This window comes from Lissotriton helveticus, chromosome 5_1 (genome assembly GCF_964261635.1).
Source record: "Lissotriton helveticus chromosome 5_1, aLisHel1.1, whole genome shotgun sequence".
Taxonomy (NCBI): domain Eukaryota; kingdom Metazoa; phylum Chordata; class Amphibia; order Caudata; family Salamandridae; genus Lissotriton; species Lissotriton helveticus.
Window position 1 is genome coordinate 901,390,635 of NC_136065.1, and position 22,489 is coordinate 901,413,123.

Here is a 22,489-nt window from a genome sequence, read left to right on the forward strand (position 1 = left end):
TTCAGATAGTCTAGTTTGTCATGTAATTTTGTATTGTGACTGCAAGTTATAAACTATCAAAGAGCAGGAGGCCATGTTTTTTTTTTTCTTAGCTGCGAAATGTTTGTGTAGTACACATGTAACAAATGGTATTAAAATTTGGGTATGAAATTTGCTAAGGGCTGGAGTTATTCTTGATTTGCTGGCGATCGATTATCCAACTAAAATGAGTGTTAAATGTCTTTGTCCTTGAATAACTTCAACTACATAGAACTTTGTGTGGTATAGTTAGGGCGAAGGTTAGCGGTGCATTATCTACATTCCACTATGTTAAAAAATAGTGGTCCATCTGGAGCTCTTTTAGAAAAAACTTAAGCATGTAGGGTAAAGTGAAATCCATGCATACTCAATGCATACATACTTAATCCCGCCATTCAGGGGATACAAAATCAAGCAATTCTAATGTATAGTATACCAATAAAATATAGGCATTGACAGATGTTATCGAAACTTTAGAAATAAAGTGCAATATGCTCCAGTGACTAGCAAGAAACTACAGAAAGGATAAAGTGATAAGATAGTGAGCAAGGTATGCACCCGGTGTGTTTTTTAAAAAGCGCACAATTACAGTATTGATTTGTTTTGGCTTAACTCAGCTCGTCGTTGCCGTAGATCTGTGTTTTGAGTTTGAGCTTTTAGTTATCGTTTCCACTTCTTGCTGCCTTGAGTTCTCATCAGGAAAGCAGGATATAAGAAACAGCTATTTGGAGTCCTCATTACTAGAATCCTTGGTCAACAGTTTCTGAGCTTAGCTGTGTTGGTAAGCGTGGTTCAAAATCTTGATCGCTCAAGACAATGGTAAGTATACTTGAGGTCTGCGCATGGGGTAGCAGAACCCCCATATTACCTAAAATGATTCCATGAGCCCCAACAAAACATGTAACGGTCTGTCACAAGATGAGGGCTTTCAATTTGAACTTACTGTAATGAATGAATAAGACATGGCTGCCAACCATTGAGGTTTGGATCACAGGACGCATTCTAGGATATATAGTTTTGCAGCGTGAATCTTTCTGGATTCACTATACTGTGCATTATTCTGCGGTCTTGTGGTTGGGTCCGGATTCGTAGTCTTTTCTTTGTTTTTTTTTTTTTCTTCTTAGCCCAGGTGGGCGTCGGCGTCACACCCCCTTGGGTGTATTTCCGGTGACGTCGGCATGCTTCCTGCGGAAGCTCCCACTCTTGGGCGCCATCTTCAGATTCTTTTTTTCCGCGGTCTGGTCTGGATCGTTCCCGTTTGGGCTCCAGACATTTTTGGAGAAAGAAGAAAGAAAATACAAAAAAGACGAGGAGAAGTCATCTGAAGACTCCAGGGGACTTCATCGACGAAAGGTCAGCAAGGAGAAGGCGTTTTTTCATCGAGATCCTCGACGACCGTCGACGAACACGCGACCAGGGAGGCCCTGGACGCTCGATGATGGACAACACGCCGTTCAAGTTCTGCCGTAACTGCCACCACAAGTACGCGCAGAAGGACCAGCACCTGGTATGCAACCTTTGCCTACCGGTGAACCACGAAAGCGGAGACTGCAACGCCTGTTCTGCCTTCGCCCCGAAGACCCTTCGTGTGAGATAGAGGCAGAGGGTAGCACACGCCACCCTGCAGGGGAAGGCCCCGACTCCGTCCCTCTACGAGCTGGGGATGTCCTCCGAGGAAGAAAACGCTGCCACCGAAGACTACAGCTACACGGTCGTAGAGACCGATTACACAAAGACTTCTGACAAGGTAGGAGACTCTTCGGCCCCCAAGAACCCGAGAGACTGAGTCTAGAAAAATCGAGGGCAAGACCCCGAAAGCGCCGACGCCAAAAAAGGCGGCGTCCGCGACTACTCCCAGGCCCAGTGGATCCTCCGAGAAGGAGTCCCCGGCGCCGAGAGCTGCTGATCAGCAGAAAACGTCGAAAATCGTCCCCGAAAAGGATCGATCGACGCCGAGGGAGAGACCCAAAACTGACGACGACCAGAGACCCAAAATCCGGTTCGGCGTCAAAAACTTCGACACCGAAAGGCACGGCGACGAGCCATCCGCCGAAAAGAACGGCCGACCCATCCGACGCGGAACACGCGGCTGAGATGGAGAAGAAGAGAAGGCGCCTAGAGGCCGAAATGGAGAACATCATGCAGCGGAAGAAAGATTTCGACGCAAAGATGAAAGCCTTCACAATCCCTCACAAGACCAAGCCACCGGTAGTGGAGGCGGTTGAGGAGAAAGATGAGATCGCCGAAGTCGCCGAGGAACAAGACCAGGACGTCGAGGTGATCGACCAGGAGGAGTACCAGAATCCCTACGATAGTTACAACTATGGGGAGGAAGAGGAAAGCAGGACGGACGCAGAGTCGGCACCCTCTGACCTACAGGAGGTAGATTACATAGATGTCGACACCGACAGCCCGGAGGAGGTGGTCGACACTTACCCCTCGAGGCCCTCGCCGCCGGACGACATCGGGGCCTACAACTCGGTGATACAATCTGCCGCAGCAGCTTTCAAGCAGACTTCCTTCTAGAAATATTGCTCCCAACACAAACGAGGAGCCAATTCCTTCCAATGCTCGAAAGCGTCTTAGCTCAGGGGAAGGAAGCATCCCGGGAGCCCGCAACATGCAAGGCAGTAACTCCCAGAACTGAGAAGAAGTACAAACATTCCACAAAGGACCCGGCCTACATTCAGGGCACGGTCTCCGCAGACTCCATTATCACGGCCACAGCAAGGAGGAGGGCTAACGTACCCACTACCTCGGGCCCGCCACCGGATAAGGAGAGCAAAAGGATGGATCTGGTGGGCAGAAGGATCGAATGGAATGCTGCGACCCACTGACGCATGGCTAAATCCAACGCCCTTATAAACAGGCACATGTACCAGATCATGGAGGGGCTGGGGCAGTTGGTGAAGGACCTGCCCCAGGATGCCAGGCAGAATGCCGAAAAGCTGGTGGAAGAGGGAAAAAACGCGGCAAACTCTTGCCTTAAGACAGCCCTGGATGGGGCAGACACCGCCAGCAGGCTCATGATGGGTGTCACGGAAAGGAGGCACGCCTGGCTCAGGATCTCAGGTTTCAAACCGGAGGTGCAACACAGCATCCTAAACACACCGTTCAACGGCAACACCCTTTTCGGAACAACAGTTGATGAAACGCTCAGTCAACTGAAAAAAGATAACGAAACAGCAAGATCAATGGGAGCATTGCAGTTCAGAGGGAACAAGAGGGGCACCCCGTCACGGAGGCCCGGCGGGAGAGGCGGAAACCAGCCAGGTACATATCACCAGGCTTTCCAGCAAACGCACCAGGCAGACTCGCAGGCTCAGCATGGTCAGCAGAAGCAGTCCTGGCAGTACCAACAAAGAGGCCAGTCCTTTTGAGGGAGAAATGGACGGGGACAAAATAGAAGAGGGGGGCAGCAGCCCTCCTCTAAGTGACTTAAAAAAACTCTGTGTGCCCGCCCACAAAAAAGATCCCAGGGGGCAGCATGTACAGATGGGTCTAGACAAACTAGACACCTACGACCACATAACACCAGTGGGAGGAAGATTAAGATTTTACCTCCGAGAGTGGAGAGAAATCACATCAGACAAATGGATCCTCAACATTATCCAATTCGGAAACTGCATAGAGTTGGAGGGGAGGCCAACAAGCAGAAAACCAAAAAGAAAAACACTAGCAAGCAGCTGCAGTGTCTTCAGGAGGAGGCAAAGGAACTCCTGCGGAAGGAGGCCATAGAACGGGTACCCTTCAAGGAAAGAAACACAGGAATATACTCAACGTACTTCCTGGTACCAAGGGTAGACGAGACAATGAGACCCATTCTGGACTTACGGTTCCTGAACAAATTCATAAGAACGCAAAATTTCTAAATGACCTCCCTGCAAGAGGTGCTCCCACAATTGCAGACCGGGGACTTCATGGTCACAGTAGACCTCAAAGACGCCTACCTGCACATCCCAATGAACAGAAAGCACAAACACATGCTCAGGTTCACCATTGGAGAAAGCCACTACCAGTTCACGACACTGGCCTTCGGACTAAAATCAGCACCAAGAGTTTTCACAAAGTGTCTCGCAGCAGTCGCAGCGCACCTACGAAGGCAAGGAATACACGTATACCCTTACCTGGACGACTGGCTGGTGAAAGCAAACTCATACCAGAAATGCAAGCAGCACGCACATACAGTGACGAGCACGCTCATAAGCCTGGGGTTCTCCATCCATTGGAAGAAATAGTCAATGGAGCCGGAACAGGTCAAGATCTTCCTGGGAGCACAGATCAACACCTTACAGGGCAAGGTGTTCCCCAGCGAGAAGAGGGCGAGGGCGCTGGTGAAGGAAACTCTCCTCAACCGGAAGGGACAAGCTCGGACAGTGAGGACTGCGAGCAAGATCATGGGCATGATGGCATCATGCATCCACCTGGTACCAAATGTACGACTCCACATGAGACCCATTCAAGAATGGCTACAGGAGCAATGGTCACAAGCTACAGCTACAGGCGGTTGGGAGGATCTAGTGGTTGTAACGCACGCAGTGCAGAAGGAGATGGCATGGTGGACCATGGAGAACATAACAAAGGGAAAGCCTCTAACGCCCCCAACGCCAACAGTGACCATCACCACAGACGCATCCCTGAAGGGATGGGGCGCTCACATGGAGGAGCTCAAGGTGAGGACTGTGGACGCCAACAGATGCGGCAAAGCACATCAATTACCTAGAACTGAAGACAATCTTCCTTGCGCTGAAAGCCTTTCAAACAAGACTGTACAAACACAAGGTATTGATACAAACAGAACACCACTGCGATGTTCTACATCAACAAGCAAGGGGCTACACAGTCAGCCCCGCTTTCAACGCTGGCGCAGGAGATATGGAGATGGGCCATCCCTCTCAAGATGGACCTGCTAGACATACACCTACCAGGGAAGGACAACATACAAGCCGATTGGCTCAGCAGGCAGACATCGGCATCCCACGAGTGGGAGCTCAATGCTCAGGAGACAAGGTACCTGTTCGACAGATGGGGGACACCATCGGTGGACCTTTTTGCCACACGCCAGAATGCAAAATGCCAAAACTTCGCATCCAGGCAGCCCGAGGAGGGGTCACTGGGGAATGCCCTATGGATAGATTGGTCAAGGACATTTGCTTACGCCTTTCCCCCGATACCACTGATGCACAGAGTGCTGAGCAAGTGCAGAGCGAGCAACATGACACTGATACTGGTCGCACCACAGTGGGCGAGGCCGACATGGTACTCGCAGATCATGGAGATGACACAGTGTGCACCCCACAGATTCAGCAGGAGGAAAGACCTACTCTCCATGCAGAACGGAGAGGTACTAGATCCAGAGCCAGAGAGCATGAGCCTAGTAGCGTGGCTCCTGAGGACATAGAGTTCGCACATCTGAGACTACCAGAAAGCACCCTGAGGGTACTTCGGGAGGCACGAAGGCCCAGCACTCGGAAGTGCTACATTGCGAAATGGAGAAGTCACAATATGGTGCAGACAGGAAAGACTCCATAATAAAATGAGGAGGGACTCCACAGTGCTAAGGTACCTGACTCACTTGCTGGAGAAGAACCTTAGCTCATCCTCTTTAAGAGTTTACTTGGCAGCGATAGTCGCCTACACAAGGGGAGAAACGTGCAGGAGCTTCTTCACATCACAGGTGGTGAAGAGATTCCTAGAAGGAGCGAAAAGGATCGCACCACCCAAGCGGGTGCCGCCACCTGCATGGAACTTGAACACAGTCCTAACGGAACTCATGAAAGAGCCCTCTGAACCACTTCACAAGGCCTCCCTAAAGATGCTAACTATGAAAACAGCCTTCCTGGTTGCAATAAGGTCCTTACGCAGAGTAAGTGAGCTTCAAGCGCTGACGCTACAAGAACCCTACATACAAATACACAATGATAGAGTTGTGATGAAGACTGACCCACACTTCATGCCGAAGGTGGTATCCAAATTTCACATGAACCAGTCTATACAGATACTGAGTTTTTTCCAAAAAACAACTAGCGCAGAGCGAGCTCTGCACACCCTGGACGCCAGAAGGGCAGTCATGCACTACATTGAAAGGACAAAAGGACACAGGAAAACAAAACAGTTTTTTGTGTCATTCGCAAACAGCTTCATGGGGAAAGCAGTAACCAAAAAGACCATTGCACGATGGATCGCACAGACAATTCAACTCTGCCACAAGCGTGCAGGACAAGAACTGGCAGAGGGGACACGTGCCCACTCCACCAGGAAAAAGGGCGCTACAATAGCCTTCCTGGCTAACACACCCATAGAGGACATATGCCTGGCGGCAACATGGGCTTCGGTGCACACGTTCACGAAGCACTACTGTGTGGACATACAAATGAACAAGGAAGCTCAAGTTGGACAGAAGGTGCTACAGCACATATTCAACACCCAACGCTCATCTTCCACCCAGCCGCCACAGAGATGAGAAACCGCAACAAAATCTATGCACAGCATAGTGAATCCAGAAAGATTCACGCTGCAAAACGAATAGTTTTCTTACCTGTCGGTGTAGTTTTGCAGCTTGAAGATCTTTCTGGATTCACTAGCGAACCCACCCACCTCCGCCAGAAAGATGAGGCTGGAGAGAGAAGAGGTGGTTAACAAAAGAAAGGACTTTACAAAGCGGTAAAATACCAACTAAATAGAACATTGCCATTACTTCGAAAACGAAAGAAACACGGAAAAAAAGAACCCGAAGATGGCGCCCAAGAGTGGGAGCTTCCGCAGGAAGCATGCCGACGTCACCGGAAATACACCCAAGGGGGTGTGACGCCGACGCCCACCTGGGCTAAGAAAAAAAAAAAAAAGAAGACTACGAATCCGGACCCAACCACAAGACTTCGGAATAATGCACAGCATAGTGAATCCAGGAAGATCTTCAAGCTGCAAAACTACACCGACAGGTAAGAAAACTATTCGTTTGGGGGTAATTAACAATACCCTGAACCTATTTGTTAACCTATTTGTGGTATTATAGTGACATAATGATTATATGCTTAATTGTTAAAATAGAGTATACCGTTATTGAAGAAAGTGAGGAGCAACTATGCACCAGGAAATGGATAATGGAAACAGAGCCGTTGGTTCGTGGCACTCCCAACACAAAATAATAGTTAGGGCTGCCAGTTTTATGGTATGTTTTTGTTTAGACCTTTGCAATTTTCTAGTGTTTTTAGCTCTTCTCTTTATCCTTATTTCTAATTTGTTTTGTGAAATGACTGATCCAAAAGTAATATTGCCACATTTATCTGATCAAGGTAGACTTGTAATTGGACGTCTCATGCTTTAGTGCTACAGGAATTCATATATCATGTATCACTCCTACGTGATACACTAACATGGCGTTAATAATTTAGTACAAAGTACAAATGTTTAAAGCTTCATTAGATAACGGATATTTATTGAAGCGCCGGTTAGCCTAAACCGCTATTGGCTTAGCAGTCCTGATTTACACCACCAAAGATCACTAAAAAGAACGAATTAGACCGATAAATAGATGGTTTTCTGTCTATCTGTAAAAATCGGTAATAACAGAAAACTTGAGCCATTAATTTTATCCAATGAAACGTGATGAATCTGTAAAAATCGGTAATAACAGAAGACTTGAGCCATTAATTTTGTCCAATGAAATACAGTAAACAAACTTTCCTTACAGTGATAAACTGCAGCAAACATGTTAATCCCCTATGCATTTATGTCTTGAGCTGAGCTGTTATACCGAGTTTGAAGTCTGGCCCAAGGCGATTTTATGCTGTCAAAGTACCTTAGTCCGATTTATGTATACTGTTTATCTAGAGGATTAATGTTTCAAAGGGGTAAATAGTGGGAAATACAACTATAAAGTACTCGGGGGAGGCAGCGTCACTTGCTGAGCACACCACTCTAACATAGATTCTACTAACTATGAGGTTATTGCTTTCTGCATAGATCTTGACGTTGCCTCACTTAATAACCAAGTTGCACTTCATAAATGCTGTCCCAGCTTTCAAAAGTGCTGGTCATTTTCTGCTTTTAGGGGCTATGTGAAACGGACGACTGACTGCACACTGCGATACACCGGCTGCTCTGGCAATATGTTCTTGAACATGCGCTGGCTAACTGCTAATATTGCTTTTCTTTTCTAAACGAAACTATTTTTCTGTGGGACCAAGTTGCATTTCTCTAGAACTGTAGCTAGTACATGTCCATGCAACCTAAAACCTTTAGTTTCTTTGCTTTTTGGTCCCAGGATTAAGCTTCCTGCCTCACTTCATACCACTTAGTTTTTCAGTGGGTGGGTCTGTTAACCTACTTTTGTTTGTGTTCTTACTGTACCTAGCTATTCTAGGTTCCCCTGTGGTGTTCACGCTACTGCCAGTTGCTTGGCTTGTGTTGCATTGTGAGCGATAATGGTAACCTGAATTTCATTACACGACCAGGGGCTACCATTATGAATTATTCCTTTAATGCTCACACAGCATTTGATCGAACATTATATCCTAAGACTAAAGCAATCTAGAATAGAATATCCGCACACTACGAGTAGTCCATGAACTGAGCAATCTTGCTCTTTTAAATGCTGCTCCTTGCTCAAATAAGTACTGCTTCATCTTAACGAGCTTTTCATATTGTCAACTTGGTTTGTTTAACATTACTTTGGTTTCCAATCTCTGGAAACATCCTCCTGTTTATTCCCAGTAATTTTGGTATTAAATCAAATAGCATTGAGCACTAATGAGCCTGTTACAAAGCACAACGTGCAGCATGCAGGTCAGAGATTTACGTTTTATTTAGATAGCTACAACTTTTGCTGTAGAGGTTTGTGTGTTAGCTGCGGGTCATAAGTTGATTCTTGTAATATAGCTCAGTGAATTATAAACCTGCGTGATAGAGCTGCATGCACACTAGAAGGCTTAAGAGTAGAAATGTATTGTTTTTTCCCTTAATCTTTACTTATTCTAAGGTTGCTAAAATGGTTCCTTTGGATGGTAGGTACTTATTAGTAAGTGCTAGAGAAATGGTTATTTCTGGAATTACTCATATATACGGATATATGACCTTTCTACAGCACATGAATACCTCTTACGTGAAAAGCTTCTAAAACCCCAAAACTTGCCTTCAAATCAGTTTCCAGCTCTCCTGGCTGGCAGCTAATCGTCCTGCAGTATCGCAGGCGACTTCCTGCAACTTTGTTTTACATGGGGAGTAATCTTTTTACTTCCATAAGAATAAATTGATAATTAGATATAGCAAATAGATATTCATTAAAGCCAATTTACAGGGCTTATCTTTTTAAGCTTTCAGTTATAGCCCTTTTCTATGTTGGAAAGTTTTTATTCGATTAGGTTTACCATCAGCCTGTATCTTGTGCCTATTCTATATACACATGTATCCTATGTACATTATTCCCTAGAAGGGCATCCTATAAGCTTGCATCACTTTTACCGTATGCCAGAGAAGGGCAGGGCAGATCCTTCAGTCCCAGAGGGGAAAGTTATTGAGCTTTTTTAAGTAATTATTTCATTTTGAGAAGCATACCTGTGTATGCGAGACCATTGGCATGTAATGCTCAAGAAGAAAGCGAAGATTGGTTCTGACTGTGAATGATGGTCTATTTCAGAGGGAGTGTACGATTTGTGGGGATAAAGGAGGTATGAAAGAAGCAAGACCAATGATATTGAGAAAGGGTCTTTACCCTTAAAAAGGAAGCGCAAACACCTCAAAAGAGAATGGTATCATATGCATCTCAGTGGAGGAAGGGTGTCCTATGCGGCAAAATGGAGATGGGTGTCCTGGCGACACGCAAGACATGGATATAATGGTAACGGGTGTGCTTAGCTACACACAAGACCCAGCTATTCACGAAATTGAGTATGGGAAGGAGGCGCTCCAGAGAGACTAGGATGAGCTTTGAGGATTATATTACTCCACCTCCAGATGAGGATCACAATCCAATTCCTTCTTCCTCGAAAGACGACTTCAAGAATCCTTTAGGAGAGAATGTTCTAGTCTCACAGTATTAAACTTCCCAGAAGGGCTGAAAGGTGGCCGTTTGAACATGTTGTCAAATTCATTGAGAGGTGGATCGAATTTCCACTAGATAAAGAAGGTAGAAATTTTCTCAAGGCCAAACGTTGTAGGCCAGTCATCCATGACAAGTATGCCGAACGCCCAATTGGCATGGACCCCAGGAAGGGTCTTGAGAGATTCCTCAACAATGTCAAGATTGCCTCTTTGACATTGTCCGAGGCATATTTTGGGGGCTTACATTAGACCTGGAGGCTAGAAGCTGGCACCTGCGTGTTAGGATTCTGCTGGCTGGGCCATGCCAACACAGGACTTTCATTGCCACACCGAGACTGATTCAGACGTCTCATCTTAGCTCGCACAAGTGATCGCACAGGCGGCACATACCTCAAATCTATTCACCGGCTGGTGAAGAAAACCTGTATTAATTACATAAGAATCCTCCAAGTCAAGATATCTGCAAACTGTGTCGGCTGACACTGAAACATTCTATGGCTACTGAAGAATCTTCTAGCTGTCCACGTCCTCAGGCTGTCGCTCTCTCATTGTCCTGATGAAGACCTGCCCCAGATGCAAATAATTCTGCACTAACGTCTAGGGTCAAAACGTTACTTTTGTCAATCCGTCCATCATAAGCCACAGCACGATTCTTTGCCTTTTTGTTCCTGACAGCCACTGTTCATAAATTGATTTATACGTGTAAAAAATTTCATAATAAGAACTTTTTCAAAATTGAATATTGTTGTGTCCTTGCACATCATACCGCAAATGCGGACTGAGTGAAGTATATAAAGAAGTATTATATTCACAATTCAGCAAAGAAATTGACACCCATCCGACAGAACCAATTGTTCTTATTTAACTTTGATACCCAGGTTCTGAGGGTCACTGGGATACCCCATTTATCTTTAATGGAACACAGGACTTCAAGGCTGAAAGCGCAGGGCAGCTCTAAAGAAATTCAAATGTTTGAAAATTTAGCGAAGAAAGAGACCACCGTAAACCCTTAGTGGCTCTTTTTGGTAAAGACATGGTGAAAACCCTGGGTAAGGGGCCGAGGTCACACCTTTACCAGGAAGAGCAGTTTTTTCTCCTTCTCTGGGAAGAGTAGGTGGTCACATCAAGCATTTTGCCCAGGTGTGGGAAACCATTACAGAGGATCCATTTTTTTTTTTATTAGAAACTGTCCAAAGTTTATTATTTTCTCAGAACCCTGCCCCCCCCCCACCTTCCAGTGTTCTCCAAGAGTGGGTTTTCAAGGCAGATAAAGTAGGGCACGAGGAGGTACAATCTAAAGGAGTGATTTTTAGATGTGTGCAAAGAGTTTTCGTAACACTCTTCAAGTACAGAAAAATGACAAGGGAAGATCTGTTTTAAACCTAAAGGATGTTAACAGATACCTGGTGTACATACACTACAAGATGTAAGGGATCCAATTTTCAAGAGTCATGTTGCTGAGGACAAAATAAGTTAAGTAGGATCTGAAGGATGTCTATTTTTACAATCCTATTAGTGAAGATTGGTGTAAGTAGGGTTATTTGTAACGAGGCACAGGTAGCGGAATGCAACCTCCACGGTCAGATGACCAGATCCCATAACTGCTTTCTGATTCGACCTACGACCTCCACAACAGTAGAACAATCAAATGCAGTGATTCTTTAAAGGCAAGGAAGCATGACCTGCAGGGCCTTCCTGCTGGGGAGGGGTACCTAAGCCTAGTGCCCTATAGAACCTCAGATACAAAGCCACTGTCCATCTGTCCCATCACTTAATTGTAATTAGTGATTTCCAAAAAGGACCGACTGATACAGAAAGTAGCACTCATGATTACTTTGACTTAGCATGGCCCTCTGAAACTACATGAGGATGCCATCCATACAGACTTTATGGCCGCATCAAGAGATTTTTAGAGTGAGAGTAAGGAAAGATGACGAGGAGGAACCAGCCATTCTCTCGCATGGCTGTTCTTGGCATATAGGGGAATTTACTGCAGAGGAATGGAACATTTCCCTCACAGGTCTCCTTTATGATGGATCACTCTAAGAGATGGGAGGTGCTCCTTTAAAGCATCATGGATAAACTTGGATAATAAAGGAGGATTAATAATCTGTCACGTTTTAAGGTAGGGGGAGCTTCAAAAAGCTCCCTCACAACCGAGGAGCTTATGGTGAAAGGGAAGCTCTCTCATAGCTTGTTGAGTAGATATATGAATTCCTATTCAGGATATTACAAAACTGTTTCCCCATCGCTGAGATGCTCTGAATGATGGCTATAACTCATAGCTGTGAAATCAAGCACATGGATGTCTTCTGTAATGGAAAAAATTAACCACTCTTGTAGTCCCGAATATTACTTAGGGAATTCACTTACGAAGAAGCTAATACTTTCTATTAATATAGAATTTTTCAGTAACGTTTTGCAAAAGAACAAATAGTGATAAATCATGTAGGTGAGGGCCAGGCAGACCAAAAAAATGAAAAATAATTTTGAAATGGAACATTAAATTGTAGTTTCCCTGTTAGTTGGTGATTGAAGACCCTGAGGATAGGTCAGCAATTAATGCTTTTTTAAACTATAATCTTTTCGGCTCTGTTTTTGAAGCAAATATTTCTTTCCAGTGCATGATTTTTTTTGCCATTTTCTCACAGAAATATTTTGGTACATTGAAACCGTTTTGCTACAGAGTATAAAATATTGATCCAAAATGCGAAAAGCTTGATTATGGGTGAGTTCCATTCACTAGCGCCAAGGAAGACTGCAAAGGCATGTCTGCAACAAGGTTAAAGGCCATTTGTAGTCCTGCCTTGGATCCATAGTAGCACCGCCTGACGCTGTACCCATCAGACTGCACACACAATCCACTTCTCAGACACACAAGTCCACTGATGAAACCCACACTGCACAGAGTCAACGAGCCCTACACATTGGTGCAGTTCAAATGAAACTCGGCACACACAACGGGACACATGCACACTTCTCGAGTCACACACACTGCTGAACACACCCACCCATTAAGACACAGTACCCATATTACAGACTATTTTGTTGACCGGCACACTAACCCTTTCTGCAGACTCTCCACATCATCTTGCAAACCAACCTAGGCCCTTCATGAATGCTTAAGTACATGAATGTAAATACATTATCTTGGACACTCCAGGTTTTCCAGCCCAAAGAAATTAAGTGGGGAGAGAACACCTTTCAGCCCCCATCCTCTTACAGGCCTGCTTCTGAAGGTGTATTCTGCAAAACTACATTGTCTTCTCCCTCCTTCTGAGTGGCCTCTTGAACAGTGTGTGTTGCCTCGTGGCCAATAGCAACATAGTGCCTGTCCTTAAAAACACCCTTGCAGTAATAATGCAGCTACCTGGGGGATGGGTTTACGTATTTCCCCAGCCAATACCAGGCTAGAATTGTGGGCTTCAGGCCTAATACTGACGTTGATAATTTCCCATCCTGACTCAATTTCGGGATTCCTTTTGATTGGCTGTGAGCCCCAGAGAGCCACAGTTCTATCCTGCTTAGTTAGTTCATAGCTAATGGTCCGTCGGGCAAAATAGACATTAAATCTTCTTGCCATTGACGGAAACCAACATGTCTCGAGAATCGGGCAGTATGAATTCCACCCCCCCCCCCCCCCCCGAGTATTCTTGTGATTGGTCTGTGTTGGTGCAGTGGCTTATATAAATTGCTTAGGAGGCTCCTAATCCTTTAAACTTTCAGATTTATCAAAGAAACGTTAGATTTTTGGGCATTAAACCCAAAATCGGTTTGTGAGCAGAATAACTGCCTGGAAAGGCAAATGTATCTGCAGAACGCAATTTAATAACTTTGAGGTATTATAGTGAGTGAAGACTGAACAGGGTTTGTTTCAGGGAATTGGCTTGGTTTTGGGGTCCCTTTTTGCAAGCAGAATGACATTTCATCTGAACCAGTATTACGGTTGGATCAACAGTTACGTGTTTCAACCCTCACAGTATAACTGCGAGTCCGTTAGAAAGTGAGACGAGAGATGCTCATGTATACTAATAACCCCAGTTTGGACTTCTCAAGCATGGTTTTGAATGATTTTGGAACTCGCTCGAGACGTTCCACTTTTCTTCCTCCTACTATGGAAGGTCTGTTGAAAGGCCGAGATGGAGAGTAACGTCCTCTTGTATAGTCTGGGACTTCGAACTATCTTACATGGAAAGTATTAGGAGATTTTCTCAGATGTCTGGGTCCAGGAACCCCTTACTTGTGTATAAGAATTTGAAGAATTGGGTTACCTTGGTGCATGAAAAGGAACGCTGATCCCGTGGAAGGTCCTGTAGTTTAAGCAGATGTCTTCCTGGTTGATCAGTTTGTAAGGGGCCTTCGTTATAGAGCTTTTATCGACTACAGATCAGCGGTCTCTGCTGTTCAGTCTGAACTGCAAGAGTGTAGGGTATTATGTTTTGGTTTGCAGTCATGCAACCCTGTGGGATGTCGGTTTGGTTCTTGTCCTTATATACTAGATGGCCAGGTAAAAGATCTTTAGATTAGAAAAAAATTACTATGAAACTAGTCTTTTTTTACATTTTTTTTATATATAACCTGTTGTAGAGATTCAAATATTTAGGCATTGGAGGTAATAGATGCTATGACTCCTTCAGGATAACTTTATACAAGAGTTTATTCATGTAAGAAAATGTATGTATTGGATTTCTTGAGAGAATAAGATTCTCAACTGAGTTTCGACATGATGGTGTTTACCAATTTTTTTTTATTTCATTTCTGAAACCTTTTTAAGCAGTTACCACAGTTTCTGTTGTAAGATTGATGAAATGTTCCATTCAGCAGACTGGTGTTAATTTGCAAAAGGTTCATGCTGATTCTTAGACTACTCAAACCTTCTGATGGGGTGAAAGTCTGGAGGATAACAGCTTGGTCTAATGCCAGTCGAACACATGTCTAATGTGGTATTAGTCGGCTACCAACCTGCATAATGGTATTGTTAGACTTGGCTTTTTCAGCTGGTTCACCAGACATTTTGCTTTTTGGCCGCCTGTTTTTGACCCTTTTTTTGTTGGTTTGAGGAGACTGTACACTTTACCACTGCTATTCAATGCTAAAGTGCATATGCTCTCCATGTAAATTGTGTTTATGGATTGGTGATTCCATGATTGGCATATTTGATTTACTGTTAAGTCCCTAGTACAGTGCACGGTGTGTGCCTAGCACCTGTAAATCAAATGCTGCTAGTGGGCCTGCAGCACTGATTGTGCCACCCACATGAGCTGCCTGTAAATGTAACTCAGACTTGACACTTTAGTGTATGTGCGCTGTTTGGTACTGCCATGTCCAAGTGGCAAGTGCACCCACTTGCCAGACCATAACCTTCCCTTTTCTTACATGTAAGACACCCTAAGGTATGCTCAAGGTAGCCCCATGGGCAGGGTGCAGTGAATGTGAAAGGTAGGACATGTACTGAGGTGTGTGACATGTCCTGATAGAGAAATACAGTGTATTTCGTTTTTCACTATTGAAATACTATTGGTTCCATCGGACAGAATGGGAGTTTATTTATAACATCTATAAATAGAACTTTCCATTGCGACATGATGGAAAGATGGAGTTTAGTATGCCTGAAATCAGAATATAAAAATGCTTCTTTTAGTGAAGATGATTTTTATATTGTGTTTGAAAATACCACTAGTGGGTATTTTCTTGCTTGGCCATCCTGTGTGCCTCTGCTGGTTTGTGAATAGATTGAGTGACTGACTGTCTGGCTTTGGAGTGTCGGGGGGGGGGGATGTGCATTCTCTGACAGCCACGGTGGGGGGTTGGGGGGGTTGATGGTTGGTGTGTCCTGCTTTTCCTGAATGAGTCTGGCTGGGCTGAATAGACCTAAGCTGCATTTAGAGTGTGGGAGGAGATTTCCTTTGCACCTGAATAGGCCCTGTCTGCCTTGGACAATGCTGTCTACACCTCCTGCCAGGAAGATGAACCCGAGGACAGAACTAGTTTGGGCTGTGCACAGAAACACTATGCCCCAAAGAACAGAGAAACGGAGTATAAATATTGGGGCCCAGAACTTAAGATTACTGCTGAACTAAGGAACCTGCCTGGAAGAAGGACTGGAGAAGCGGTCAGGAGAACTTCCACTGTGCTGTGTGCTCTGCTGTGTTGGCTTGCTGCTTCTGTCTTGGGCAGGGTAAGAAGTGGAGTGTACTATCATCCTGCTGTTATAGTTTCTCCAAGGGCTTGAAGTAGAGCTTGCCTCCTGTTTGAAATCTCAGGGAGATAAAATACTTCAGAGAACTCCCTGGAATCAAGGAAAACTGCCTAGAAGAAGAGCTGGAAGAGCTTCTGGGTTGCTTTGTTTGGTTGGCCTACAGTTGCTGCTTCTGCCTTGGGCAGTGAAAGGACTGGACTGAACTTTCTTTACTTGGGTGGAGTATCTCCAAGGGCTTGAAGTAGAGCTTGCCTCCTATTCCGAAGTCTCAGGGACTGCAAAGATTTCACCAACTGCTGGAACCGCTGTCTCAATTGCCACAGAGAAGGGATAAGCAACTGACTGTCGCAGACTCCGTCGCTGGCTCCGTGTCCTGCAGGCTCCGCAGAAGGCAGCGCAACCCTGGTCTCACCGGTTATGACTGCTGCGTCCACTAAGCTGTGCTTGCACCATGACCACACTCCGCACTTCCTCTATTAATTTCGCCACCCTGGTCTCGCCGTCACTGACCGCGACTTCCGTGACCGCATCGTGGCTTAGGGGCACCACTCGTTTGTCACACAACGCTCCTCCCCCGTCCCACACTGCAGTCTGGACCGACCAACACCACCTTTCCACAACCACCTCTCTTGCTTGCACAGTGATCTGTCTGCACTGTAACGAGCACTGCCTTCACTCCACACCGCAGCCCTGGTCTCACTCGCGCTGCTGGACAACCGTTACTGAGCCGCTGCCTGCACCGTGACTTGAGGGCACCTCTTCACTTCACACCTTGACAGTTGCCATGACCAACCTGCACCAACGTGTCGGCCACAACACAAAAGCTACTGTTTACGAGTTAGATGCCGCGGACCCACGCAGTCCTATGAAACTGTTGGATTCTGTTTAGAGCACCGCGGTAGCACCGGATGGAGCCATCGACCTTAAGGAACTGCATTTTTAAAGTTATTATTGTAAAGTGCATATTTTTAAGTACTGTATGATGGAATTTTGTAGTTTTGGTCTTGTTTGGGATATATAAAAATATTGGATATTTTTCTAAACTGGTGAGGTCCTTTTGTAGTGTTGTCACTGTATTGCTATGGGTTATGTGCAAATGCTTTACACACTGCCTCTGAGATGAGCCTGTCTGCCCGTGCCAAGCTACCAAGGGGGTGAGGTGGTGTTATTTTAGGAGTGTAAATCCCTTACCCCGACGAGGAAGCAGGGTCCCTACTTGGACAAAGGTACCTACCTCTGCCAACTAGACTCACATTTCTAGCAGATCACCTCTGGTCTTGTACTGAAAGTGATTCTCCAAATAAAATGCCAAGAGAATATGAATTTCATTAAAGATCAGGCTATCATCCCACACGCCCATCCGAATCTGGTGTGATCTTTTTTCTTAATTATATGAACAACATAAATTGGTAAATAAAATATTTAGAAATTGATATATTTATTTGCGTGTAATAGTGATTATCTTTGCATTTGGAGGTTTTTGTTGAAAGCTTAGTTTATTTATATTGAGGCTTTAACAATCCTTGATCTTTTCAGATAATACTCAGATAATACTCAGTGGCACAGTTCCTGTAGGATTTACCCAGTTGTTGTAAGATGTTACATCTTTGCAGGATAGTCGCTCCTCGTTTAACAAGAAAGGAGGGAACAAGTTTAGCCTTTTAAAGAGCGGTTCAGTTCAGGGACTCCTCATGCTGTGCGCATGTTATATTCTAAATTGCTTTTGTTTTATGCTGTAATGATCTTTCAAGTGCTGCATGGAGCGGCATTAAAGGAATAATGCATACTGTTGGCCTCCAGTCTTGTAATGAAACTGGGGTTACCATTATCGCTCACAATGCAACACAAGCCATCAACTGGTAGCATGAACACCACAGGGGAATCTAGAACAGCTGGAATGTAGTCTGTCCCGTACAGTAAGAACACTCTAACAAAAAAGGGTTAACATGCCCTGAGCAAAAAGTAGTGGGAGTGAGGAAGCCTACTCCTGCACACCAAAAAGCAAATAATCTGCATAGGTTGTTGGTTGCCTGGACATACACTAGCTACAGTTCTTGAGAAATGCAACTTCTTGGTCCCACAGAAAACTAGAAAAGCGCCTCCCCGCACCTATGAATGTGTCCTTGTGTAACGCAACTGGTGCTGATGTAAAGTGCTCTGATAAGATCACGCTATATAAAACTACGGCAAAAACAAAACATCAGTCTGCTCCTGTTCAAGAACATATTTCCACATCAGCCAGGGTATAGCAGTGTCCAGTTGGTCGTCTGTTTCATTAGCCCCCTGAAAGCAGAAAATTAACCGCACTTTTGAAAGCTGGGACTGCATTCACGAAGTGCAACTTAGTCATTGTGAGGCAATGTCAAGTAAGCTACGCATAGAATTTATTCAGTATGCAGTGTTTTATATTTTTATTGAACGTGCGTCACACCTGCAGCCCATATTTAATGAAATTCAGATTCAATTGGCATTTTATTTTAAAAATCGCTGTTCTCTTGTTGCAACGCTTTCCTCGCTTTTTTTTTTTAAACTCGTTTTTATTGTTGCATCATCAAGCATAAGTACAAGGTAGAGCATCTGCTGACATGGCGTCAACATTCAGCCACGGTCAGCCGTTCGCGCAACTTTTCTGTGCATTAACTTGTGTAATTCGGCATTTCATCCACCAAAACATTACAGACCAATCAAACAAGTAATCAGGTTAGGGTACAGGAAACCAGCTCCGCAAGAGAGAAAGGAGATTAATTATAGTCTTGTAAGTCCCAACTAGAGGGGTCTTCGGAACAGGGCCTGTACAGTTCAGAGTGGTGGTGCCAAGTAACTGGGGGGACGGAACTGTGGGAGGGGGCATGTAGGCGGTAGCAAGAGCATAGCAGAGGGAGACACGTGTCGGGCACCGGGTGGCAGGGGGGTCCATAGTACTCTCTCACAGAGAGGGTAAGCGGTCAAAGGGCGGAGATGCCCCATGTACGTGGGTAGCGGGGCGTTGACGAGGGGGGCGTGGAGTACCGGGATCCGGTGCAGGAGTTAGGGCATTAGCCAGGGATTATGAGTTCACTCGGGCTGGTTGGCTGGGAAAGGGGGAAGGGGGAGACAGTCTGGGCCCGTGAGTGGGGGAGGTGTAGACGTGGACGGGTCATCAGTGCGCAAGGAGTGCCGGAAGCTATGGAGGAGCATGGCCCATTCCATAGATATGGGATGTTTACGCGCGCCCCTGGATTCCTCCTCCCGAAGGGCATCTTCCTCGGCCGCCGCCCATGTACAAACTGCCCCTGTCCATGCCTCTATGGGGGGGACCTACCGGGGATCGCCAGTGCATAGCTATACATCTGTTCGCCAGGAGCAGCGCTAGGGATACAAAGCGTCTGTGTGCCGGGACCCGTTTAGAGATATGAAAAATGCCTAGCGCGCTGGATTCCCAGGAGGCTAGGGTTGCGAGGCCTGTGAGGTCTTTCAGTGAGTCGTGTACCGTCTGCTACAGGGATTGGACAGGGGCAGCTCCAAAACATGTGGCGGAAATCCGTATCGGGGGAATGACATCTGGGGCAGAGGAATTGTGTTGTGGGATAACATTTTTGCAGTCGCGCCGTGTGAGGTATGCCCTGTGTAGTAGGTAGTATTGGATGTTTTTGAAACGGGCGTTCCTAGAGACGCGCTTCGGGGCCTCGAGCGCCTTGGTCCACTCTGAATCGTGCAATGCGGGTCCGATGTCTTCCTCCTATGTGGCCCGCAGGGTCGCCAGGGGGGCGTACGAGAGTTCTTGGATCGATTTATATAGCCAGGTGACTAAGTGGCGTCCCGTACCCATACGCAGGATAGTGTGTATAACTGGATGTGTCAGGTTCGCCGGCCTGGAGATTCTGGTAGGGGCGGAAACCCTCGAGTAGTTGTCTGTATCTGAGGAATTGGCCTGGGAGGAGCGCGAACTCCGCGACCAGCTGGTCGAACGATTTCAGCTGACCTTCCTCAAAGAGCGACTCCATGTCTGTGACGTCGCAGTGCGTCCATTCGGCGAGCATAGGAGCCGAGAAATAAGATTCCCGTCTGGGGCAGCCAACCAGCGGCAGTAATGGGAGTATGGGGTCCTTCCGGAGGAAATCCGGTGGATCCGCATTATGCATTGGCGCGCTATCGCGACTTGGAGGGGGTACGTACTTTGTGGTTTAGTGCCCGGAAGGAGACGTCTGGTAAGCTCCGGGGTCGTGATTCTGCCGGCCGGGGTGCAAGCCTCCCGGGTATGTCGGTCCGCCGTCCAATACGACAGCCACTGGAGCTGCGCTGCCAGGAAATAGGACTCAAAGGAGGGAGCTCCAAGCCCGCCCTGTGTTGTGGGGAGTTGAAGTGTTTTCAGGGCCACTCTGCGTCGACCTGAGCCCCATATAAGGGTGCCTAGGAGGGAGTTGAGGTCTCAGAAGAAGGACCTAGGCGGCACCACTGGCAGGTTAGCGAAATGATAGAGGAGCCGGGAGAGCATCACCATTTTAGCCAGGGCTATCCGCCCAATCGGGGCGCGTGGGAGCTTGGTCCAGAAGCCAACCGCCGGGCGAAGGCTAGCTAGCGCTCTGCGATGATTACTGTCGAAGATGTCAGCCGTAGAATGATAGTCGGACACCTAGGTACCGGGGGGCCTCCGCGGACCACGAGAGTCTGAGTCCCCAGCTGAACGTCCCGGGGCGGCAGTTCCGGGTGGAAGGGGTAGATCGTGGACTTGTCCCAGTTCACTCTGAGTCCTGAGGCATCTGCGAACTCATTGAGCGCCACCCCTATGGGGGTAAGGTCAGCTTCGATGTCCCGGACATAGATGAGGAGGTCCTCTGCGTACATGGAGACGCAGTGCGTGACATCCGCAAGCGGGATGCCCCAGTGCAAACCCTCCTGACGCAGTCTGATCGCTAGCGGTTCGATGGCTAGGGCGAAAAGAAGAGGTGACAGGGGGCACCCCTGTCTTGTGCCCCACCGGACTTCAAATGCAGGCGAAATGTATTTCCCAATCCGGACGCTCGTCGTCAGATCGGTGTATAGAAGGCGTGTGTATGCTGCGAGTATCGGGCCGATGTTGAGACGGCGTAGGACCGAGAAAAGGTACGGCCAGGTGAGGGTGTCTAACGCCTTCTCCAGATCTAAGATGAGGCAGGCGGCCCGAGGGAATCTGTCCCGCACCTGGTCCTGGACATGGAAGACTCGGCGGATGTTCTGTGAGGTGTTTCTCCCTGGAACGAACCTGCATTGTTCAGGGTGGATCAGTGGGCACACGACCTGGGCGTACCTGTCAGCCAGTATCTTCCCGAGGACCTTACAGTCCGCCGACAGGAGCGTGATGGGGCGGTACGAGCCCATGTGATGTGAGTCTCTGTGTGGTTTGGGGAAGGTAACAATCACTGATTCTCGTAAGGAACAGGGCAACACTCCCAGATCAAGGGCTGTCGTGAACACTTGAGCCAGGCGAGGGACCACCAGGGAGGAAAACGTCAGGTAGTAGTCCAGCGGAAGGCTGTCAAGACCCGGGGCTTTATTACGAGACAAGGCGCATAGTGCCTGGGTAATGTCTGTGGGAGCTATTTTAGCGTCCAGCGTCCGTTTGTCAGCGTCTGATAACTTGGGCAGCGATAGTGGATCGAGGAAATGGTCCACGAACGCCGGGGAAGGCTGGGGCGGGGCCTCGTACACCTTAGCGTAATAGCGCTGGAACGCCAGAAGGATCTCAACCTGAGATCGCACTAGCACGCCCTCTAGGTTGATGTCCGTGATTGGTTTGATCTCTGTGTCTTGCCTCGCCATCCAGGCCAGTAGTGCTCCCATTTTGTCCCTATCTTTATGGACTCTGGCGGCATAAGCCCTGAAATTATATTTCCTGAGATCAGCACAGGCCGCTTGGTATGTGGACTTCGCCTCGGCTGTCCGAGCGGCGTGTTCTGCTGAGATACCGGTTTGTTTAGTGAGTGCAGCTAGACGCCGTTCCGTGGTCGCAAGTATCTGCTCCAAGGTACGGCGAACCCCTGCGATCTGTTTGATGCAGTCCCCCCGTGCCACCACCTTAAACGCATCCCATTCTACTAGCGCCGATGAGGCCGTGTTCGCATTGTGTGAAAAGTAGTCTTGTATGCTGCGCTGGTGTGAGTCCCTGAATACCTGGTCTGTCACAGTCCTTAGGAAGTCGCCAAGTGGGGACAGGCGGGTGTGGGGGGGGTGCCAGGTCAGGCGCAGTATGTGGGCGTCATGGTCTGAGATGAT

General features: G+C 46.9%; 1 protein-coding gene across 3 annotated transcripts in view; it reads left to right on the forward strand.

Moving 5' to 3' along the window:
* Positions 1 to 22,489, forward strand: part of VDAC2 (voltage dependent anion channel 2) — a 97,518-nt gene that overhangs the window by 43,918 nt on the left and 31,111 nt on the right. The gene's annotated exons all lie outside the window — the stretch shown is intronic.